Here is a 17,067-nt window from a genome sequence, read left to right as displayed (position 1 = left end):
TCTTGGGTCTCTGTAGAGGAAGGAATCAAAACTGACAAGACAACGAGGAACTTCCTCTTCTGCTCTTGTTCTTCCCTCTCTCGCCACTTGAGTTTTGTTTCCTCCATGTATGGGGTCCTCTCACGCCTGTCTCTTCCCCTTCAAGCCTGAAATTCAGACTCTTTCCTCAGGTGCTTCAGTAAAAAAAAAAATCAGCTCCTAGAGACGGTTGCTCTGGCTCTTGGTGAGCACACGATTTGCCTTTCTGCTGGCTGGTTTCCATTCTGCTATCATCAAATAATGTTTGCTGGGAGATTTTCTTTATAATTAAAGTTCTCGCCTCCCTCCAAGCCACTGACAACTTAGCTTGAATCATAGCGTGTTGGGCGCCCAGCAGTGCGAACATCAGTTTTCACAGAGGAATGGGGGCTGAGACTTGGTTGAAAGCCACAGGGCTTGTCAGGAACAGAGCACTGACCAGAATCTCAACTTGAGACGGTGTATGGTTTTTCTTAGAGTCTAACAGTTCATCCACTATACCAGAAATTCTCAAAGTTTGCTTCAAAAGTACAACTGAGGTGATTTTCCACTGAAATAGATAATGGTGGTCTTCTAATATGCAGGGGGAGAAAGATAATTGGTAGATTTTTATCATTTTTCTTTCTTCCACACAATTTTCTAAACTTGTAAAGGTATCTCCTACGAATCTGAACAAAATAAATTGATCATTCATAATGAAATACTGTCAAAACATACAAATATATCTATGAATTTGATACACTCAGTTTAACAATCATGAGCAAACATACTCATACAACAGAATTACAGTTTTTGCTAATTAAACTACTTCCTGAAATGGAATTTATTACATCAATATTTAATTCATGATTTTTCGCATGGGAGCCCCTGGACTGGATTCTCTGGAGGGGAGAGGGGGGGCGGTGACTGAGTTTTCTTTTTCCTCCCTCGAATAATTCAAATGCAAGATTAGCCTTGGGCAGCCAGGAGCAGAGCACCTGCCCCTGTATGCTGGGGCTACTGGAGCTCCCGCCTGGGCCAGGGAGCAATGGGGCCAGGGTGGGAGGAGGCAGGCAGGAGGAGCCCGAGATGGGGAGAAGAAGCCAGAGCTGGCTGCCTGCTGACTGCCCAGCTTCTCCTTCCTGCCTCAGGGTTTTCTGTTCCTTCTCTTTTCTCCTACTAGGCTTTTCCAGATGGTGATTAGATTCAGCTCCCACTCCCTAGCGCATTGCCATGACAGGCCTCATGTCCTAAGCCCTACAGGGAGGAGCCAACACTGTGAGCATTACAGTTTGGAATCTCCTCGTTGCTTGCACGATGCCAACATCTTTGGATAAAAGTGGGGAGAAAGGAATGGTTTCCCTGACCACACACAGTTTGGATAGTCTGTGAGTCCATCTCTTCAGCGCGTTACAGAGACATTGAAAACATTCACAAAATAAACCATCTCGACTGGCAGCAAATGGTGAAAAACACAAAGGCATGGAGAAATGCTCCCCATTCGGGCTTCCATTTCGAGATGCTCTCGTCTTGCAGAAGTTTTAAACTCGATAGCAAACCTACTCGATAGCAAACTGTCTCTTCTTCCGGGTGTATGAAAAACGAGAAAGGTCACCCACTGATTTCAGTAGTGAAACTTTTGCTCATGGAAGACCAGACGTGCGATGTGGTGGGCAGCGTGCAGACAAGCAGGAAGCTATATGTCATAGAGTTACTTGTCCTTCGCAAAGCAAGAGGTGGTGGTCACTGGCCTCAGTGGGCTGTACATTCCCTCGCCAACAAAATCAACCAGTCCTCCTTGAAATTTTGTAGCAAGACCTGTGAGGGATGCTGCCTCTTCTCTAGGGTGTAAGTGGGCAGCATAAGTCCATCTTCAGAGCAAGAGGGGAGCAAGGTTCCAAGAGCAGCCACAGGCCGACTCCGGAGCAAAACCTTCCACGCTAATGTGTATGAGAATGACCTGGTGCGATGCTCATGTGATGCTCTCTCCCACTGTCATTCTGATTTAGTTGATCTGGTTTTCGGGGGCCAGAGACTTCGGATTTTGTAACCCAACCCAGCTGGTTGCAATGGGCAGCTAGGGTGGAGAATCACCTGCCTGGAGTCCCTGTCTATTGGATGACTTGTTCAAAGCCTCACTGAGAAGCATGGTGGCCCCTTTAAGAGCAAAACAAAAAGACTCTTTTCACTCATTTGGTGCCAGAGACCATGTCCCCAATACCTCATTTTATGCACAAGCTGTCAATACAGGAAATGGTGCAGCTCCTAAAGAAGATAATGCCTGGGTTCTTAAAAAGCCTAAACTCAACCACTCACTGGTGCACTGTATGGGACACAAACAACCTTCAGCTCAGAGACGCACAAACAGAAAACCCACAGTCTTTAGGCAAGTACTTTAACTTCCCTGGTCTCGGAGTCCTCTGTAAAATAGAGTGTTGGACTCATCAGACAACCCCTGAACTCCTTGAAAATTGTGTAAATTTATGGTGTTTCCTTCAATGTATCTGATTGTTTCAATCTGTACTCACCCGTTCTTTCCATCTACAAAATAGAAATAAAACACATGAAACATATACATTCTTAGTTTAAATGCCAAAGAATTTTTAAACTTTCTTTGTAGCTAACCTCCATCTTCAATGTATAAGTTGAAGCAAATCAAGTCTGGTCAAGGCTTCCTCTGGAGGAAGGTAACGTGAGACCTGCCTTGTTTTGACATGCCTCCCAAGGACATGTTCTGAAAGAGGAATCGGGGGCTGGGGGCACATTCTACTTTTCTCTCTGAGCCCTGAGTATGCACCATTAAAACTGATTTCCAAAAGAACCTGCTAAGCTCTTCCTGATGCAATTCTCTTGAAAAATTGCTAAAGAGTATGGACTTCCTATGGCAGATTTCAAGGCTTGGGTTTCCAAGGAGGCTTGATTCATGTGCAAATGTGACCACACCTGCCATCTGTCACCAGGGCAGGAAGGAGACATGATAAAGTGGTACCAAAAGCCCTAGGAATTTAACATTTGCACAGTTTGCCATCCTGTCTGTGCACATGGATTTCCTTTTCTGACTAATTTCTTTTGTAGAAAGAGTAATTAGCTTTATTACTAACACTGCCTCTGTTACTACCTCTAGGCAAATCATTAAGAGTCAGCTCTATGATTTAACAGCATTATAGTGCTTGGACTTTTAGCACCCCCAAAACTAACGATAGATAGGCACATACATGTATATGTGTGCATATATAAAGCTTTAAATGTGAACACACACATATATACCATCATCATCATCATCATCAAAATCAACATCAGCCATTCATTTTATTAATCACCCATTGCAATCTCTGCCCATAGCCATGTATAGAATAAACTAGTGGTTCTCAAAGTATGGTCCAGGGACCTCTGGGGGACCTTGAGTCTCTCTGAGGGAGCTCACCAGGGAAAAACTCTTTCCATAATAATACTAAGATGTTACTTGCTTTTTTCACTCACATTTCTCATGAGTGTATGATGGAATTTTCTAGAAGAATATCTGTGATATTGCAACAAATTGAATGCAGAGCAGACAAGGAATCTAGCTTTCTTTTATTAAGCCAGAAATTAAAGAGATTGGAAAAAAGTGTCACTTGTCTCGTTAAATATTTTGGTTTTGAAAATTTTGCCTACCCTTGTTAGCAATGTTAGCAATATTAAAATGTAGTAAGTTTATCATTATTTTTAAATGAATGTTCAGTTTAAAAATCTATTTTCTCAGTTTTAATTTCAGATAAGTTACATATACAATCCACATAAACAAAAGCTTTTGGGTGCGCTCAATATCTGTTAAGAGGTTAAAGAGTCCTGAAACAAAAATGTCTGAGACTTGCTGGCCTAGACCAAGTTCCTCCTCTCCACTCCCCCAGGTTTCACCTATTTGAGCCAGGCAGAAGGCCACCTCTTCCATGAGGTCTTGCCTGATTCCTGTTCCCCTTCCTCAGCCACACAGAAAGGGTCTAATAATTACTTGGACAACTGGTATGCACCAAGTCCTACCCTAGGGGCTTTTTCATGTATTAAATGCTCCCTCTCACTTGGAATCTCTCTGTCCTTCATTGCTCATGGGGTATTCTTACTTTGTAAAACATAGGCTACCATTCCTATTAAATTATAGGCTCCTTAAGACATCTCTACCTACCTTTATCTTTGTGTCCTAAAAATTGAAAAGTGAATAATGAATGCTGACTGACAAAATAGTGATTTAGAGATGAGCTGAGCAGGAGTGCTGAGGGAACACCTACCCTGAGGAAATGTGACAAAGAAAATGAGATTTGACGTGGGTCTGAAAGAGAGGGCTTCCAATAGTAAAATGGAAAGGGGGAAGACATTTCAGATGTGGGAATAACATGAGCAAGGGCACACAAATAGGGATTTTCAAAGTACACTCAAAGAACAAAAGAAATGTTAATGCTAAAACTGGCATTAAGATTCATATGAGGAGAAGCAAAGGAGCAGACAGAAAATGGAGTCTGGACTGTCTGAAAGAAATGATCACATAAAGACTTCTGGTTTCCTGAGGATGAGAAAAAGAGAAGTAATAACATTCTGTGGCTTATTTCCTAACATGAAAATTTGGTATTAAAGGAAAAAGTAAGCCAGAATTCAGTAGGAAGGGATAGTAAACAAAGAGCACTTCCCACATAGGTCAAGCCAACCCTGCTCTTGTGTTAAAAGACTCAATGTTCAGCTGTCTAATATATCCGGTACTTTCCTTGAAATACTGTAAAGTTCAAGTTTTGATGTGTTTATGTTTCTAAAAATTGTATTTTTATTTTGTAAAAACTTGATCAAAATAAGGTCAGGAGGTCTCATAAAAATGGCACCTAATTTTTTTTTTTAAACCTGTGCTCACAAAATAAGCATTTGAAACATGTCAGGCATTTCAAAGTCATTTTTTTCTACTGAAGTGAGTAGTACCCCTTCTTTGTAAACAAGAATAATATTTTCCTAATAGACATGCCATAGTTTCCATCCCCATGCAAAGTTTTACAAAAGTCTTCAAACATTTTGAACATTCAAAGTATTTAAAACTGGTTAAATATTTAAGACTGTGTAACAAATTTTAGAGGGCAGTAAAGTTGAATTAACATGTATTTTGCTTCTAGTATATTTCTAATAAATTACCAATCAACAACAACAACAAAAAAACCCAAAAACAAACCAACAAAAAAATAACACCAAAAAAAGAAAGTAAAGGAAGGTAACACTCATCCTTTCTGGAGTAGATTGGAAAGTTAAAGAGGGGAAGCCTTGATCTCAATGAGCGCAAGGGGGGAGGTGGCATGCATACATCCTACCTCATGGGAGCCATTATCCAAGCCATTAACCTGTGTAGTGTGTTCTATTGGCTTTGTGGTGGTTTTGATAATGTAACAACAAAAGACAGAGAGGGGATGGTTTAGGTGAAATATGAAACCTGATGAAACTATATAAATATTTGCTAGCAGTAGCAAAATAATAGAGTTGTGAAATTGTGAGTCTTCTTTAGCATATTTTAGATATATGGAATAGCTGATAGGTATTTAACAATTAGAGGAGAAGTGCCTGGGTGGCTCAGTGGGTTAAGCTTCTGACTTTGGCTCAGGTCATGATCTCAGGGTCCTGGGATTGAGCCCCACATCAGCCCTGCATGGGGCTCTGCACCCAGCAGGGAGTCTGCTTGTCCATCTGCCCCTCCCCCTGCTCATGCTCGCTCATGCTCTCTCTCCCTCTCTTAAATAAATAAATAAAATCTTTTTAAAAACCCAAAAAACAATTAGTGGAAACATTTCCTGTACAAGTGTCATTCATTAGAGACATTTTCTTATAATCAGTTCATCAAAATACCATTGTTATTTTATCTTATTTTATTTTATTTTATTTTATTTTATTTATTTTTTGAGAGAGAGAGAGAGTGGCAAGGAGGAATAGAGGGAGAGGAAGAGAGAGAATCTTAAGCAGCCTCCACGCTGGACAGGGGGTTCAATCTCACTCACAACACTGAGATCATGACCTGAGCCAAAATCAAGAATCAGACACTGAACCAACTGAGCCACCCAGGCTCCCCAAAAATACAATTTTATTAGAGGCCATACATCCAGAAATAAAAATAAGCTTATAAAATTATTTGTACTGCTATCCCCTTAATAGAATGGAATTTTTCTATTATAAGTTTTCAGAAAGTGTCTTACTTTTACTTAGGTACCATTCAGATTACATAGGCAAACATTTGTCATTTTCCAAACCAAGAAGTTTTCTTACAATTTTTAGACAAAATAAACTTTGCTTCTATGCACTGGCATACATATGTTTTATTATACACACACATACACACACACACACACACACACACACGCACACCATGCCACACAGAGGCAGCAGCTGGAGAGCGGAAAAGCCATGGATTTAGAGGCAAAAACCTCGGGATCCAGTTATGATGTGTTTACTAATTGTAAGACACAAACAAAGTCACTTAATTTCCCTGAAATCCAGTTTCCTCTTTTATAAATTAGTTATAATAATTACCTCTCTGCTTACCTCAGAGAATCACTGTAATACTCCAAAAAGATGACATATAGGAAAATGTTTTGTATAAAGATATCATTTTCACAAAATATTTAAATATATTTCTTATGCTTTAAGGGCTCAGTTTCAATAAGAGCTATCTTTGTTAGGCAAAAGTTGAGTTATGAAACTAAAAGTACAACTTTCCATATGATGTGGAGTTTCCTGTTCTGCGTTTTACAGAGCCATGTCCCAGATGCACAACTATTTATTACCATATGACCAACTCAAGCTTTGATTACAGTTATTAGGACATGAAAATATTGACAGAGGTGAGATCCCTGTTGTGAAATATAAGGGCCATGAAAATCTAAAATGTCATGGGACATCATCTTTCACTGCTGGACTGTAAGAACTAAGAAGGTGGAGGATAATTTCAACAAAATAAGTAGAATTGGAAATAGAAGGTTAAACATTACCTTACTGATGAATTTACCAGCTAGACTTCCCGGCTAGCATGAGGAGGTCATGCTGACACCTGGGTTTTGATGCACCCCTGGGTTGGCCCAAGGCCATCGAGAGCCAGTCCTCCTTCCTGGGGCATCATTCCATTGCAGGTACCTGTCTACCCCACTGGCCTGACCCATTTGTGATAGCCCAGGCCTGGGGTGGGACCTCTCTTCAGAACCTCAGCCTCACTCTCAGTCCATGCTCCAAACTTCCCTTGACTCCCAAGGGGCTTCTCGTTGTCTGTTAAATTGCTGCTCTGGATCCAGGCTTCCTGTGCCTTATGCTGGGGACAGTCATCTTAACTGATCACCTAAGTCCAAGAGTCTCACACTAAAATGACTACAGGCCCCAGAAAGTAAAAGTAGATGGGAAAATGGGCCAATGGAATCTGTCACCCTGAACAGTGCCTGAACCATGGGAGCATGGTTCCATTGAGCCAATGACCTCTGAGCTGGAGCCCGTGGTAACCTTACAGAAAGACAGCCCCTCCCCAGGTCTTCTGATAGTCTAGAGCCTCTGGGTGAAGGGAGAAGAACGTACGCCAGAGGGCAGGACACACACAAGTCAACAAGGCAAGCCCAAAACCCAGATGAGGAAGTCATAGATCATTTAGCAAGTTATTAGCAAAGATAAAAATAAGAGCAGAGTTTACTATTTCCAGTTAATCCAAAAGATTGTCACTAATTCAGAGAGTCACAGAGTAGTTACCCTAGATGGGACTTGAAGATCATCTTGTTTTCATTTTGCAGATGAAAATATCAATGCTCAGAGACTCTTCTAAACTCAACTACGTTAACACCACATGCACAGCTTACTGTCCAAGACAAAGGTATCGAAGCAGATATGTTGTCCTGCATCTGGTCTCCTCCATGTAGGTATAGACTCTGCTACATGCTGCATAAAGGTCAGGGAGATGTTATCAGTGGTCAGTATATTTCACTGATTATAATATCAACACCCAATAATTGTCTCCATTTCAACCAGGAAACCAGTCAAATATGACAAACGTGCCCTTGTAACTCAACAAGTCTCTGAAAGCATCGCTCTGCTATTTGCAACTTTTGAAAACCAAAAAATGACTCAACCAAGAAAATGATTTGATTGAATTACCTTGTAGAAATTACCTTTAAAACCAATGAGTCTGTGAACTGCAAATGGGATCTCAAACATCCTGGAAGGAGGCTGTAATCATCTCTAAAGAAAGCCAGTCCGCAGCCGTGGAGAAAGCAAAGTCTAAAGTTCATAGACCGGTACAAGAGATCTGTCTGACTGACAGCTCTGCCATAGTTGGGGAAGGAGCCACTCTTCTTATGTAATGGGAAGTAGACTTTCAACATAGGGCACCACGAGTGGCTCCCAGTGAAAGCGACGTGTGCTAGATGGTGACTGTCACCCACAGGAACCTGTTTAACAGTCATGTCCGGCTTTGTTAACATCATGTTTTAACAGGAGGGTTTTATAGATCTCATGTTATTACTCAAAAATGGGGGGGGCAATTATTAATCAGGTCAATACCTATCCTCCCATTTAACCAACTGAGAAACCAGGGTGAGTATTTGGCCTTTCCAGCCTCCTTCCAAGGTGAGTCACTTTGAAGCATCACACCTGGGATGCCATGGCCCTGCACCCTAGCCACAGTGCGGCCCCCTAAATTGTGGTAAAAAACAACAAGTGAGAAAGGGGACCCAGACCTTGGAGGGATTCATCTTTTGGTTTGAATTTGTTGATTTAGGGCAGAGGGAAAGGTGGTCTCTATCTTTTCAGAAAAGTAGGTTTTGACCTTAAATTTTTTTCAAACCATCATGAGACCATGTTCTCCATTACGAATAATTTCCAAGTGTGATTTGAACTGGAAACTTCATTATCTCATTCAGGCATGATCTGTGTCATTTAACAAAACACTGCTTCAGTGTAGAAATAAATGTGTTTTCAAGGGTGTACTGTGTCTAATGCACAGAGTTCTGACTTCTACTCAGAAAGAACTGGCCTACTACCTATTATCTCATGCTCAGAGGGGAGGTACCAACTATTCAGGTCAAGTTGTTCAGAGGGGAAAAAAAAATGTGACATGCCTATACAATAAAATCCTTCACATTTATACAGGAGTTTAAGAAGCATTTTCATATAACTAATGTAATCCTCACAAAACCTTTGTTTTATAGATGAAGCCCCAGAGGCTTAGGGGTGTTAAAACTTGCCAAAACGTCCCTGGCTTCTAAAATGCTGGAGTCAGAGTCTGGCAATGCCTCTAGCTCTGCTGCTCCTTTGGACACATACCCCCACCTCCACCCCACCTCCTCCAGCTCTACTTCCCCAAGTAAAGAAGGAAGCCAGGCTTTCTCCATCTAGTACTCATCTCTGATTATGAGATAAATGCCTTCATGCTCTGTTCCATGGCACACCCTTCCCCGGCTCTGCACTGCTGGTAACATCCTAAGTCATCATACCCATGATAAGAAGGGCCACACTGGCCTTCCTCCTTACCCTCTCCCCAAACCAAGCATGATGCCTGTCTCTTATTGCTATAGGTATTTGTAGAAGGAAAGAAGGAAGGAAGGAAGGAAGGAAGGAAGGAAGGAAGGAGGAAAGGAGAGGCAGAAGGGGAGGGAAGAGAGGAAGGAAAGGAGGGAGGAATCTTAGAAAACTCTTCTCATTACCACACAGCTAATCATATAGAAGTGTCTTTAAGTATTTACTTACTATTGCTTGTATTCTGTTAGAATAGAAGAGAAACAGGATCTCAGTAGGGATCCCACTGTCAGGAAAACTATAATATAGCAAAAAGATAACAAAAAGGGGTCAACTGGAGAAAACCCCTGCACAGGACAGACTGTCAGAGGGGGGTGGGGGGCATTCAGAGAGAGAGAGCAACGGGGCAGGAGAACTCCAGGACTAGGGGCCCTGGGAGAAATGGAAGCTGCCCTGAGATCTCACTTTAAGTACAGAAGAAAGCAGCCTGTCAGGGTGCAGGCTGGCACAGGAAGAACTGGATTCCCACGTTTTACGTGAATTACGTGCATTACGTGCGACAAGCCAAGAACACCACGAGGTGACACTGGCTACTCTGTGGGCATCAAGTGGCTCCATGAGTCATTGCTAGAATGTCAAAGGGATTTCTTAGTCAGAAAACTGTCTCTGCCTCGCTGTTTATGATCATCAATTTAGACAAACAGAAGTCTAAAGAGCAAACAAGGTGGCACAGTGCCCTGGGCCCCTGGAATGCAGGCTGTGCCCCATTGGTGGTGAAAGCACCCTCTGCCCTTATATCAGCCTTTCTCCACTGCAGTGAGTGTGAGACTTCTGCATTTACACCCCTGCTCTTTGCTCAGCATTTCACTCAAGGGGGACTGACCAACATTGATCCAAACGCAATGTACCCACGATATCTTAAAATAATAATTATTTGTGGAATCAATGTGTTATTTCCACATACAAATATTGCAAAAATCCTAAGATAAGTCACTCTATATGATTCCCATTGTGCAGACTATGGCACACACAGCTTGCAATTGAAAATGACATTCTTCATCGGAGGATAAGTGGTTTTCATGATTTAGATTGGAATCGGTTTTTTGTTTTTTTTAAAAAGATATTATTTATTTATTTGACAGAGAGAGAAAGAGTGCCAAGCAGGGGGAGCTGCAGAGGGAGAGGGAGAAGCAGGCTCCCAGTTGAGAGGGAGCCCAACGCAGGATCCCAGGACCCTGGGATCATGAGCTGAGCCAAAGGCAGATGCTTAACAGACTGAGCTACCCAAGTGCCCCTAGATTGGAATAATTTTAAAAGTTAAGATTTGGGGCACTTGAGTGGCTCAGTAAGTTGGGTGTCAAACTCTTGATTTCAGCTCAGGTCTTTTTTTTTTTAAGATTTTATTTGTTTATTTGACAGAGAGAGAGAGATAGCGAGAGCAGGAACACAAGCAGGGGGAGTAGGAGAGGGAGAAGCAGGCTTCCTGCCAAGCAGGGAGCCCAATGCAGGGCTCGATCCCAGGACCCTGGGATCATGACCTGAGCCGAAGGCAGACGCTTAACAACTGAGCCACCCAGGTGCCCCTCAGCTCAGGTCTTGATCTTGGGGTCATGAGTTCAAGCCCTGTGTTGGGCTCCATGCTGCACATGGAGCCAACTTAAAAATAAATGAAAGCAAGAAAGCAAGAAAGCAAGGAAGGAAGGAAGGAAGGAAGGAAGGAAGGAAGGAAGGAAGGAAGGAAGGAAGGAAGGAAGGAAGGAAGGAAGGAAGGAAGGAAGGAAGGAAGAAAGAAAGAAAGAAAGAAAGAAAAAATAAATTTATGTCTTGCCAGATAAACATGTATAAACTTGTAATCACTTAATATTTTGGGCCTCAATTTTCTCATGAGTACAATGCATGAGTGGAGAGAGAAATATTTTTTTTAAGATTTCATTTATTTATCAGAGAGAGAGACGCAGAGGCAGGCAGAGGGAGAAGCAGGCTCCTTGCTCAGCAAGGAGCCCGATGTGGGACTCGATCCCAGGACCCTGGAATCATGACCTGAGCCGAAGGCAGACGCTTAACCAACTGAGCCATCCAGGTGTCCCGAGAGAGAAAAATATTCTATCTCATTACTTTCAGCTCCAGATTCAGAGCATCTGATCTCTTTCTATCCCTGAAGTAGCAAACAACACTAAAAGGCATGCAGTCTCCCCTTGAGGAATTTTCGGAACCCTGAATATTTTGAATGACTGGAAAAGCAGTATCAGCCCACTCCTCAGGACTCTCTCAAATAGAAGACCACTGTCTCTCCCCCTGTAACTGAGACTCAGCAAAAGACCTGGAGATTTGGAGATGCTACCAGCAGATTATTTTAGTAGTGTTTGTTTTCCTGAAGTATTATCAAGTCATTTTTTGCCCTAAAAAAAAAAAATCATCAAATAATTCTGCAACCAAACATTCAAAATACTGGCAAAAACAGGATCCCAATCTTTTACCTAGTAGACCTATTTTAGTCCTGGTTTTACAACTTAACTACTTTGGTGATTTTTGATGCCCAAAACTCAGGGCCTTGCACACCTTGCTCTCTTAGAAAGGGGTGATGGGGAGGAGAGAAAGGAAGAAAGCTTTCCATGTCTAGTTCCCAGGTTTGCCTGAGGGACACAAGAGATAATTGGTGTAAAAGTACTTCATAAAATTTAATGTGTTCTACAAATGAAAGGGATTGTATTTTTTTTTTTTTATCATGAAGCCATTGTTCATGTGATTGGAGGAAGCCAGATCTATAGCGTAAACATGTATTATAAATATAGGTCTAAAAGTTAATGCCTTTAGCAAAGGAAGCATTATTTTCATTATTATCATTATTGAGAGGGCAGGACATTCTGAATGCTAACAATCAGAAGAAAACTCATCAGAGGGAGCTCCACCTTTTAAAGATAATTAAACCTTGCGACAACACAGGTAACCAGGCAACTGGGCTACCTCCTACCCTGAAACAAAGCAGGTGACAGTGGCATAAGTCACCCTTTCCCTGGTATCAAGCACAACTCCCACTAAGAACACCACCCAATGTCCAGGTAATGACAGCACCCACATGGGTCAACAACCCCTCCTCATGACATGACAGAGACCTGGGATGTCATGCTGAATCTCCACCTAAGGATCTTGGTTGACCAAGGAGACTTCCAGAAAAGTTGACCTCCAACAGCTATTTGCTCTTTCAGGCCACACAGGAACTTTTCCAGGCAGAAAGGAATACCTCTCTTACCTGAGATGGTGTAATCAGGACAAGCAGCGTGAAGCGTCACCAGTCAAAAACAATGGTGGGGCTGGGTTACTCCTGATTTTCTGCACATCTTGCAGGGCAGAACTTTTCCTGAAAATCCTGAAGTTCGGATGTTTACAATTATAGGCAATGAGGCTCAAAGAGCCGGCCTCATGGATCACTTGTGTTTTATTTTTGGTTTTGTTTTCATTAGATGCAACGCTGACCTGAGCCATAAGCCTTCCAGGGAGTTGCACAAGCTCAGCTTTTAGGGATTGTGTTTCATGGTCATGGAAGAAAAATAAATAAATAATTGGATTTAATAGGTTTTCACAATCATACTATCTACTTAACCTTCCAAGATCATTACTCACTTAATTGCAAGCCCCAAGGAAAGATCAGAGGGTAGGGGCTACACTAGGCAATCATAACAATAAAAAAGTAGATTCTTCACAATTGATGTAAAATCTAAATATAGCATCAAAAATCACTTCAAGTGTTCTGATTGAAGCCCCTTAGATTTAAAATAACTAGGCTCCCTTGAGAATCACTCTCATGACAAAATGGATACTTACATATTTAAACATAAATATATATTTACATGTGCCTAAAACAGATTATATGGATTTAAAGTAACCTCAGGGAAGCCTCAAGCTATGAGTGACAGGCTTTTGCTCTACTGTAGCTTTGTACAAGCACTGTCCGTCCCTTATGGATGAGTGACTACACTGCGGAGCTCTGCGGTCCACACGAACACTGCGCCCCGTGTGAGGGTGGCGAGCACACAGAATACATAGCATGTGCCCGAGAAGGGTGCTTCCGTCCTGCAGGAAGTGCATTCTCCGCTTAGCTCTAGAGTCCCACAACAGGTCATTCAGGTTATAAGAAGCTTTAATCAGGTGTTCTACAAATGAGAGCATTCTTCAATCTCCAAAAGATGTTTTCCATCTTGACACTGTCTCAAGGAAAATCTTGAACGTAAGACTTACTCTAAATCTGGTTCTTATTCTCTCATCTACTTCTGTGCGATTAAAGCAAAACAAAAGCACTTTTTTTTATATATATATACTCTCTATACAGAGTGTACTCTAATTGGATTCCTCGTCACCGTTCCAAGTCAAGGCGTCAGATCCACGCTGCGTCTGCCAAGTTTCTCCTTCAAGCTGCAATGTCCTTGTTTGTGTTCACTCCCAGTGTTCCAGATGAATCTGTCAAGCCGGGCTCACACTGCCCCCCATCCTCCCACAGAGGGCTTGTCTTGTTGATGAGAAGCTCAGCAGGAGGATGGAGTCCACAGCGTGACCGACTGAATCTCAGCCCCAGGAGCACTGGGTCTTGGGGGGAAGGGCAGAGCCGACAGCTGCAGATGACAGGCCCCTGGACAACTGTCACACCAAAGGGTAGCAAACGCAGGCAGTCTCTCCACGCTCCAAACAGTGCCATGAACCAGGGCTGGGAAGTAGTTTCCCGATCTAGGGATCTAGTCTGCCCTGAGCCTGACAGGCAGAGAGACTCACAGGCTCCTCTGCAGGACATTATGTGCTAGGTAGATGAAGGAAAGAAAAAAACCCGTCTTCTTTGAAAAAACAGTCTTTCTATAAGTTGCAGTAGAACAGAGAAAAAGTGTATATTCCTGATAAACCGTGTCTTTCAGAGGCTTGTGGAAAGGAAGGAGATTGTATTGTAATAAAATTAAAACCTTATTAAAATGTTAAAAATCGATTTGATATCAAGTAATTCCTTAATGAGGTGGGCCAAACAAAAATGATTTGGTTAAATTACCATTCTAATTTTCAAAAGGATGTTTTCAGGGAAGGTGGGTGTTTGATTACTTCGTTGCTACCACTGAAAGTGCACGCCCGAGGATTCTGTATAGTCTGCACCAATGGCCACCCCAATGGCACAGGACAGTCACGGTTTGCTCCCATCTTTGTCTCCTCCCTACCCCATTCCATTACTCCCCTCCTCTGACTCATGGCCAATACTACCATAGCTCACACTCTCGGTCTCTTTTCCAAAAGCAACCCACTCTTCTCAGTGTGCTTCCCATCATAATTTCAGGTATCACTCCTGACTCCGAGCTTGCTGTGTAGGATCTGGACATCGGTGTCCTAATAACAGAGGCACAACCGAGAGATCTTATCAGGACAACCTGCTCCAGGGATAACACAGGCTGAGCTCGGCAGGAGCACCCTATGGAGGCCCTGAACTTCAGCAGGTCTAACAACTACTCCATCTCCCCAAGGCTCCTCCAGGAGGGGAATGTGCTCCATCTCTGTATGCACTAACCTCATCCACATCCACATGAAATGTTCTAGAACAATTTGCCTTCTACTCCCCCAGCAAACACCGAAGCAGGATGCAAAACTTATTTTAATAGCATTGGCCTTCATTCAAAAAACATCTATTGAGAATCTACCTATTGAGAACCAACTAAGCAACTCTTAGTTGCTAAGAATATGGAGATGAAAAGACAGGTAGACCAAAGTGGTGGTGGTGGGTGTTAACAATAGTCATTAAGGTCATCCCAGTTCCTTTGTTCTGACTCCATGATCACTAGTAAACTCTTAGTTTTATAGGGACTTTAAAACACTTGGACATACCTGGTCTTATTTGATCTTCACAATAATCTTGTTGGGTAGGGATTGTTCATCTTGTAGATGAAAGAAACTGAGGCTCAGAGGTGCTGAGTGATTTAACCTCAAGTCACATAGCTAGTAAGTGGCAGAATATGAAATCAAACTTAAAACTTCTCACTGTATGTCCACTGCTCACTCCATACATCATGTAGTCTCTTGAGGGGCAAAGCGGGAAGTGTTTTTCCAGAAATGTCTGGGTGGTAACACGACAAACCAGTCTTGAACAACTACCACATGCAAAACCAGCCCTGGCCTCTGGGAAGAAAATGTAGCAATACAAAGATGAATGCAACATGGTCCCTACTCAAAGGACTTTAGTGAAAGGAAGAAAAATCACTGACTGTGAACCAATTCAGGGAAGCTAATGAATCAGGGGAAAATGAAAGCGAAAGTGCCCTGTGGGGGTTAGAACCTGTAGGATCCAGATTGAACTTGGGCATTGTGTTTGGGAGGGGCTATCTTTGTCCTCCATCCCAGTTACTCTCAGGCCAAGAAGCAAGAAGTAGCAATATGGTTTTCCATGTAGACTTTTCTATAGTAGAGAAAGGGAGCTGCTCATCTGACACAAGGAGGTTGACTTCTAAGAATTCTCTCCTAAATTAGTAAGTTGGAAGAATAACTTATTTTAACAACTATCCAAAAAAATCTCTTGGAATTTGACAACAGAACATGAGTCCTCAAGAACCTGAAAACTTTCAGAGAACCGACAGGGTTAAGTGTGTTAGCCTACAAAGCTAAAAAGTAGACTTTGGACTATTAATGATTCTCTGTGACCTTTACCTAAAATGGTCACCTAGTCTCTGTTTTTGACATCTATTTAGCTTTGAAGCTTCATAATGGTATGGCGGGACAAACTGAAGTTACTACCATTTCTTCCGGAGGATGAGGAAAAATTCAACAAGGGCTGGCATTCGCTAGATCATAAATGGCTAAGAAAATGTGATCTGCTGCCAATAGCAGCAACTCTGGTAATAAAAGAGTCTCTGGACCACATCACGTACTTCTCAAAACAGTAAGACCAGAATAACTGTTGTGCAAGGGAGAGCGTCAAAATAGGTTTCCCTTGCATGAGCTAAATTGCACTGCCTCTGCAGACAAAGTCAGTGGTCTGTGTAGGAGTATGATTCCTATGAAAATTCGGTCCCACTGTTCACTGTTTGAGAGACCAAATGGGAGTTAGAGCACCCCACCAACCCCACTCCCTTGTCCGGTCCATCCTGACCTCTCCAGGCTGCACCCTAGATGGGGAGCTACCATTACCACTGGCACACACTGAAGGCTATGGAGTAAAAAGGCCCCTGGAGATGGAGGCTCTATTTCCTGAGGATGGGGCTAGAACCTAGAACCTGGGAGACTTGAGAGGGGGAACAGAGGAAGGAGAAAGACTAAAGAGAGGGAGTGGGAGAGAGGACGAGATACGTGACAACCTCTTTTTAAAGACTTCTAACCCAGGACGCCAGGGTGGCTCAGTCGGTTAAGCATCCAACTCTTGATGTCGGCTCAGGTCATGATCTCAGGGTGGTGAGATCGAGCCCTGGGTCCAGCTCTGTGCTGGGCATGGAGCCTGCTTAAGATTCTCTCCCTCTGCCTCTGCCCACTCTGCTCTCTGTCTAAAAGAAATAAAATAAAAAATTAAATAAAGACTTCTTACCCTTGTGCAATGGGAAGAAATGTATCTTCATCCTGTTATGCTACCCT

The 17,067-nt window shown here is 42.5% G+C and overlaps 1 long non-coding RNA gene across 3 annotated transcripts in view; it reads right to left on the bottom strand.

Moving 5' to 3' along the window:
• LOC113927781 overlaps nucleotides 1-17,067 on the bottom strand; it is a 78,291-nt gene that overhangs the window by 34,338 nt on the left and 26,886 nt on the right. The window contains exon 1 of one of the 3 annotated variants that reach the window (XR_003521735.2): nucleotides 8,125-8,265. The exons of 1 other annotated variant lie outside the window; for it this stretch is intronic. This is a non-coding gene — a long non-coding RNA (uncharacterized LOC113927781). Of the gene's footprint in view, nucleotides 1-8,124; nucleotides 8,266-17,067 lie in introns of those variants that run through there. One more of the 3 variants, XR_003521737.2, reaches the window with a different exon arrangement.

Source organism: Zalophus californianus, chromosome 7 (assembly GCF_009762305.2).
Source record: "Zalophus californianus isolate mZalCal1 chromosome 7, mZalCal1.pri.v2, whole genome shotgun sequence".
Taxonomy (NCBI): domain Eukaryota; kingdom Metazoa; phylum Chordata; class Mammalia; order Carnivora; family Otariidae; genus Zalophus; species Zalophus californianus.
Note: the sequence above shows the minus strand (reverse complement) of the source record. Positions and strands in the feature narration are given on the sequence as shown.